This window comes from Schistocerca americana, chromosome X (assembly GCF_021461395.2).
Source record: "Schistocerca americana isolate TAMUIC-IGC-003095 chromosome X, iqSchAmer2.1, whole genome shotgun sequence".
Taxonomy (NCBI): domain Eukaryota; kingdom Metazoa; phylum Arthropoda; class Insecta; order Orthoptera; family Acrididae; genus Schistocerca; species Schistocerca americana.
This window is the reverse complement of record NC_060130.1, coordinates 752661647-752670194: the sequence shown is the minus strand read 5'-3', so window position 1 is coordinate 752670194 and position 8548 is coordinate 752661647.

Sequence of the window (8548 nt, the reverse complement as noted above, 5' to 3'; positions counted from 1 at the left end):
ACCAAGAGAACTTATTGAAACAGAAATTACGAATGCATTGTTATAGTGAACAGACGTCACAGTGTTATTGTGTGTGTACATTCTTGCTTGTTAGTTGCACGATTACGTAATGACTATAAGGGTTACATACTTAGAACATATACTGGTACTGCTAATGAGATTTTAATGCAACATTTTGGTTTACTTTTAAATACATTCTGGATTTAAAGTACTTTCTGTGAGATACCAGACGACACAGTGGTTAGTTTATGTGACAACTACACGGTTTTATCACGACGCTACTAATGAGAGACAATTTAGAATGTTGCTTTTGCGGTGTTTCTGTTTTATATCTACACAGTTTTTCTGCATTATTCTGGAAAGTAAGACATGTTTTAGTAGTAACTTTTCTGGTATAGCTACAAGGAGACACCCTTTTCCGTAGCACAACAATATGTTACTGCACAGTACTTTCTTCATCGCGGCGATAAGCGTAATAACTAAAATATCTATATGCAAAGCATTTCACTTTTGTTTATCATGAGGTAAGTACATTGACTCCAGCAGAACTTAGCTTTCGGAGGACGATAACTACGACACTTCCACAGAGATTATGTTGCAACAAGACGCACAGTGTAGCGCTACAGTACACGTATTTGAGTGATTAATTTTATGCTTAAAACATTTATTTTTAATGATTTTTGAATTACAAAGAAAGTTTTCCGTGATACATTTCATTCCATTGCTGTAATCTGTAACACCTGAGGGTATAATTACATTAATCCTCAGGGCGGTACATGCTTACTTTGTGTACCATGTATTTGGCAAGCACAAGGAGCCCTAGCTACTATGGTATTTGCTTATACAACTTTACACATCGGTACCATATTTCTCTAACACAGAATTACACAGCTAACTGATCATTTATCTGAGAGAGACAAACTTTTTTACTACGGCAGTGACAGATGTTTACGTAATTACACCGTTGGATAACTTCACACTTACGAAATTGCATTTAGTCTGTACTTTGTGAACTGTTCATATTTTTTCGGACCCATTGTGATATTATGAGAGCTTTGAATGATATATTTGGTATGGGATCACTATTTTTAAAGTACGTTTGAGGCAGATGACACTTTTGACATGAGCAGAGAATGTTTTTTTAGGTTTTGAAATTATTGAAAGAAGCTGCAACGATTCTGAGATGTGATTGATCTGTTATTATATTATTATTACGATGAGTATGTGTATTATGCTGTTGCGGTATGTTTATGATCAATAAGCTGATGCTATATGTTATTTGATTATGCTACATATCTGTTATGATGAAATATTGAAGAAGTGTCGACGAATAAGGTAAGGAATAACGGGTAGTGGTTAGGGACTCTGGTTTGTGAAAAAGGTTGTTGGAACCCAAGAATCGTACTTTAAGAGTTATGAGATGTATGTAAATGCGTGAATGTATTACAATGCCGACGAAAATTTTTTGGACACTGTTATATCAATAGGATTTTGTTTCTACTTATTTGTAACGCAAATTCATGACCTGTGAAATATTTTTATATGAGACTGTCACTGTAGCGGAAACTGCTGTCGTAAATATTTCGGTAAGAAAGTTAGGTGACCACCTTCACGTAATGCGTCGTGGGCACCCAGCTGCGCGACAGACACCTGGAAAAAAGCCGTTAGTGTGTGCCTTTCAGAGGCACAGGTGGAGTAGAAAAAAAAAGAGGCCATTTTCCTCGCTATTGACATTCCTTTGTAGCAAGCATCGTAAATACGACACCCTCAAACTTGAAAACGTGATTACACTGTAGAGTTCTTAATTTATGATATTTACTGAAATGAAATGATGAGAGACATTTCATATCTATTGTCTTGCTAGGTGTAAGATTGTTTGCTGCGTTATGAAATGCCATACGGCTAGTGAATGACGTTTCATGCCTTGCTTTGCCTATTTTGTTTAATATCTAGTTCCTAGCTGCACTGCAGCATTGGTTAAAATAAAATTTTATAGATGCACTAATATAAATATTTTATGCCTACAGATCCAGTACAAAATAACTTTATGATGGATGTACTCCAAAAAAATGAGGGAGCACAAAAAGACATTTCCACTTCACAGGAATTGCATACATAATTATTGTCAGTGACTTGGTAACTTGTGTGCTAGAGAAAGTTACAGTGATGCATCACTCTAGTGTTAAGATGTGACATAGGTGTCAAACATGGCCATTTTTACTGTAATATTTTTTCTGCTTAAGCTTTCTCATGTTTAGATATAAGTTATTGCATTTGCTGTGGCTGTTTGCCAGGCATAGTGCTACTAAATTTCACTTTGTATTACTCTGTTAAGCTAGTTTTACTACTGATTTATTTTTATTGTTGCTGCACATTGGCTCATATTAGTTGTAATGTTGCATTGCTTGGTAATTTAGATTTACTGCACCTTGCTTTGCCAATTTACATTTTTTTTTGTCATTGCTGTTTGTGTTAATTGTTTTGTGCTGCTGCATTGCCTCGTCCCTTGGTATATTTATCTGAGCTCAGTAGATTTAAGTTAGCTTAAGATGGGGTAGGCTATATAAGAGAACGAGTTAGGATGAATTGGAAGAAATGCATTGAGAAGCTATAAGGAAATGGTTTGGCCAAAAAAGGATTTTGAAAGAGAATGAATAGAATACAGAAAGCAGGCTCAGATAGGACTTTTTGGGAATAATGATGAACAAAGGGAGATCTCCATGCAAAATACTGCAGTAAAACAAACCCTGTCCTTTCCTTTTATGTTAACCCTCTATGTGTTTTTGTACCCTTGTGTATTTGTGTTCTTCCTGTCTTTATGTGTTTAGTTAATAAGATTTATGTTGTAGAATTTTTCTAGTACTAAGCTACATTCACTATGATGAGGAATACTGTTATCTTCAAATATAATTTGCATTAATAATATGTTATTTACTTCGTAATGAAGTTTAGACATTATTTATTCTGTTTCGTTTTAATGCTCATGTGTGAAGTTGATGTTTCAAAAGTTTTTCTTATCTTTTATGTATGAACTTATGTCATAATTCCTGTAACACTGATGTATATGTTATTTCAATTCTTTTGTAAAGCCTGTACTACAAATGTTATCTGTATTGTTATGTTCATTAATGATGTATTTTGTACCTTTGTAATTGTATTCTTATGTTATAAAATTGTAATTGACACCAGTTCATCAAATTAAGTAACTTGTAAGTTCCATTTCACTGCACACGTTTCTGTTGGTCATAGTATATGGACAATATGTGAGAAGTAGGGACTGTTAGTGTTTGCACATGTGTTAATAATTCAGCAAGGGACTGGATAACAGCATTGCTGGTTCTAAGGACAATTCCAAAAACTTAGTGAGTGCACAAGTGGTGGTTTATGGACTTGCTATATTGTCCGCAAGACTTCGATGGTGATTGTGCAACTGCACAGTTGCAACAGATGGCTGCTGGCTGTCTCTACAAGGACTACAGTGGGTCTGCATCTTTGATGGCCCACCAATACCATTATCTCTACAAGGACTATAGTGGATCTGCATCTTTGATGGCCCACCAATACTACACTCGCTACCAGGACTACAGTGGGTCTACTCTGTGATGACCTACCTACCAATATTCTTCAAAACTTCGACTGACTCTGCGGTGGGTTTGCTCTGTTGTGGGCCATTACCTGTCTGCATGTCGAGAGTCAGCACCGTCTTTATGTTGGAAGGACAACACTACTTCTTCAAGACTGCATGGAAATCCACTACTTCCGTGTGCATTTTCTTTTACTGCTCAGACTTTGAGAAAAACACTGCTATTTCACTGTGATGAACGATCAGGACTGTCTTTATGGACTGTGAGAACATTTTAGCTTTTGACCAACATTGTATCAATAAGTGTGTGCATTTGATATCTTTGTTATTGTAATTATAAAAATTTCTTCAAATCTGTATTGGTCACTGCCCAAAATAATTTGTAAAATTTTTTGTGGGGAGCATGGGGGCTATGTAAGTAGGCTGTCTAGTTTTTTTATTGGTAACGCCACGTAGCGCTCTTTATGAAAATCACTGGCTGTGCTGTGTGCAGTCTGTGGCGGGTTTGCATTGTTGTAATATTCGCCATTGTAGTGTTGGGCAGTTGGCTGTGAACAGCGCGTAGCGTTGCGCAGTTGGAGGTGAGCCACCAGCAGTGGTGTATGTGGGGAGAGAAATGGCGGAGTTTTGAAATTTGTAAGACTGAATGTCATGAACTGCTATGTATATTATGATTTTTCAACACTATTAAGCTGGCAGAAGTGGCGCTAGCTGTATTGCAGTAGTTCGAGTAACCAAGATTTTTGTGAGGTAAGTGATTTGTGAAATGTATAGGTTAATGCTAGTCAGGGCCATTCCTTTGTAGGGATTTTTGAAAGTCAGATTGCGTTGCGCTAAAAATGTTGTGTGTCAGTTTAAGCACAGTCATGTATAATTTTTCAAAAGGGGACGTTTCAAAGTGCATGTGGCAATTTATTTAATATTGCACCTGGCACTCAACACATGGGGATGATAAAGAATTTTATAGTTAGTGAATGCACGAGTACTAGGAACCTATAGCATGTAAGCAGGAAATGTGCTATTACATGAAATGTGCATGTGAAATTAAGTACTGTGATAAATTTTCACTTTTCTTACATATCTGCCATCTTGAAAGATTTAGTAACGTGGATCTTTTGTTAAGGACACATGGTATCTCGTGTGAAAGCATGTGTCAAATTTTAGCTGACCAAGTGAAGATAATGCTTGCTTATTTATGTTAATTGGAATGTAGAGCCACATGGGGAGATTTTCTCATAACATAGCTATGAATTTTGTCTGTAACAAAGTAAATAGTTCATCTTGATTGTATGTATTTTGTGTGTAATTTTGGAAAGGTTTTCATATTTCAATGGGTGAATTTGTGTCGGGGGTAGGCAGCAGTACAATAGTAGCTATTAAAGTGGATGATCAAGTAGGGGCAGAAGTTATGTGTAATACTTCTGGTTTTCGGTAGATTAGTTTTCAGTAGAGGTAGTTACTGTATGATGAATATCGGATCTGCTAATGCCTCGTACCTTACATTTCTCCTGTGCATATGTTGGTGCAGTAATTGTGGGTGCATGTTGATTAATGGATACAAATGTGGAATATCCCTTTCTTTTGATTCAAAAGTGGGCACTTGTGGTAATAAGAGATAGCAGTCCATAGGAGACTGTAGTTTTAGTAAAACCTCAGACGTGTTAACGATAAATAAAGATACAAAATCAGATGCATTAAATTTTATATTGGTAATAGGAAATTCAGATCCATGCAAATTACAAATTACATCTGATGCAAATTTCATGCTGTGTAAAGATCAGCCACCTTAATTTTTGTTTAGATAATAATCTGAAATGCTGAATGAATAAACCAATTTGTTCTAAAAAATTCAGATTTGAGTTGGAACATTCTTTCTATAAGAATAGATAAACCTTTCATTATTTTGTTTCATCATCAGTAAAAAAAGAAATTTTATTTAATAATTTTACTGTAGGTAAATGTCAATCATTGAGCCAAGCAGAACTGACATAGCTTTCAAGTTAGGGCATTTATGCAAAGGTCCTGAAAATAAATCTGTTGCACACAGTGTAAAAATAAAACAGTAGTAGGTACCTTGCAAAATCGCTATTTCTAGAGAGGTCGATATTTTTCGGTGTGGTCCATATTTTTCGAGAGGCATTACGTTTCGAAAGGTAGATATGTTTCCAGTGGTCGAAATTTGGCTTGATGTTTCGATATTTCGAGAAGGTCGAAATTTTGGAATTGTCTATAGATTGCAGGAAGTCGATAATTATCGAAAGGTCAGAATTTGAGTGATCTCGGTTTTTGAGGCAGTGCATTAATATTCAAGGGGTCCATAATTCCCAAGAGGTCATAATTCTCGAGTGATCGATGAGTTTCGAGAAGCCGATAATTTTCGGAAGGGCGATATTTCTCAAGATGCGATTTTTTTCGAGAGGCTGTGTTTTTTGAGACCTCTGTATTATATGAGAGGTCGTAATATTTCGAGAGGTCGGTATCCTCTGAGGTGTCGATATTCTTGGAGTGGTCCATATATTTCGCCAGGTCGGTTTTTTTCGAGTCGTCGGTATTTACGAGACAGAGTAATTAACATAGAAATCGGTATTTTCCGAGAGTCGGTATTTTTCATGAGTTCGGTACTTCTCAATGTCAGGTATTTTTCTGGTGGTCTGTATATTTCGAGTGGTCGATAATCAATGTGTGATGACTTTTTCCAAGAAGTCAACATATTCATCAGGTCGATATCTTTTGGGTGGTCGATACACAGAAATATTTCAAGTGGTCGATATTTTCTAGTGGACGAGGCCTTTTGGAGAGTCCGATATTTTGGAGATGAAGATTTTTTCGAGGAGGTAGCATTTTTCAAGAGGTCGATATTTTCAGTAGGACGATATTTCTTGGAAGTCAATATTTTTTGGGGCTTCGATATTTTCTGGAAGTTGTATTATTTGGGAGGTAGATATTACTCGGTATATCGATATTTTTTGCAAGGTAGATACTTTTCAGGAGGGTCATAGTCCTCGGGAGGTTGTCACTTTTCGGGTGGCCAATACAAATAGCAAAGTTGATACTGTTCGATAGGTCGATAAACTTTGTGATGTCGACGGTTTTGGAGAGGTCGATATTTATAATGAGTTGATACATTTTGTAGGATCTGTCGCACAAATGCAATTTTAAACTAAATTATGTTGTTATAAATAAAATAGATTTTTTAAATTCTGTATAAGTAATTAACTAAACTGACCTTATAACGTTAACCAAATACCCATTTTTTACAGTACATCAACTAATTACAATAACGAACTAATTTCTAACTCTATTATTTAATTTACAACACAATTTGTAAAATGATAACGTGTATTGGATAACAGAGGTAAATTATTTTAAAATATCACACTGTGAACATATGTAAATTAATGTATTAGTTTAAAAGCAAATCATTTTCAAAAATTTACGTTTTGAAAGTAAGTAAATTAATTAAAATGTATTCATTATCAAAAGCATATTATTTTAAAAATTTTAGATTGTGAATGTAAGTAAGTAATAACATGTATTAGTTAACAAAAAGTAAATTATTCTAAAAAAAGTATTGTGAACATAAGTAAAACAATTAAAATGTATTAAATAACATAGTTCATATTTTAAAAAATCACTCTGTGAATGTATTTAAATAATTAATTAACAAAATACATTATTCTAAAATTCAAATTGTGAATGTAAGTAAATAATTAAAATGTATTAGTTACAAAGAACATTATTTAAAAAATGACACTGTGAATGTAAGTCAATTAATTAAAAATGTATTAATTAAGAAAAGTATGTTATTTAAAAAATCACATAGTGAATGTAATTAAATAATTAAAATGTAATTGTTAATAAACTAAATTAATTAAAACGTATTAGTTAACAAGAGCATTATTATCATCTTAAATTTATTATTACATCGCACTGTGAACTCTATATCATGAAATTCATTATTTTTATTTTTATGTTTCTTCATTCCTTTATACTTCAATTTCATTTTCCTTTTTTAATTATTTCAAAATTAAAATCATCAATTAATTTTGAAAATCTATTTGGTAAAATAACCTTCAAATCATTAATGAGTTCTAGAAATAGTTGTTCTCCATATCTAGTATTTAAATATTCACAGTTTGTAATATTATATCAATCATTTATCTCTAGCTCACTTACATTTTTAATTTCTTTAGATATACTTTCACGGTAGAGCTTCTTGATTAAAGTAGTTTCCATTTATACAGAAAAATTTTTTAGTAGTATTACAAACATAAATTTGCAGTTTGCATTCAACATACATTTCAAAAACTTTAATTTTGAACATATAGCAAAACGATTCATTGAAACTTATTTAGTATTTATTTTTTACCAATCTAATAAAAATTATTTCTTATAAATGGAAAACGTAAACGAAATGCAAATTAAACTAAAAGAAACTTAGGAACTAAATGAGCAATCTGAAAAAGATATTGACTGTCCCATTTCTTTAAGTAAATAAAATAATAATCAATTTGTCAAAACAAGCTGTAATCGCATTTTTCATAAAAAAATGTATTGATAAAGGGTAAAAGGAAAAAGGAATTTGTCAACTTCGTGGAACTATTAATAAAAATAAAAAACCAGAAACCACTAATATAATTGATATTTGTGCTATCTTTGATACTCAAGATGAAGTAGGATTTTACGGTGAAGCAGCATATTATGGTGAAGCAGCATATTATGCTGCTGATTAATTATATTTTTAAATTTTAAAAATTATAAATATTTACTTTTTCAAAAATCTGATAAATAGTTTATATATAGATGGGGCAAGTTCAACAACAGTCATCCGTGAAACCTAAAATGTGTAAATACTGTAATACAGAGAAATCACTTTATAATTTTACTTTACAGAAATAAACAAAAGATGGTTATAGAACTATATGTAGACGATGTATAAATAAATATAATGTAAAAATTACAATC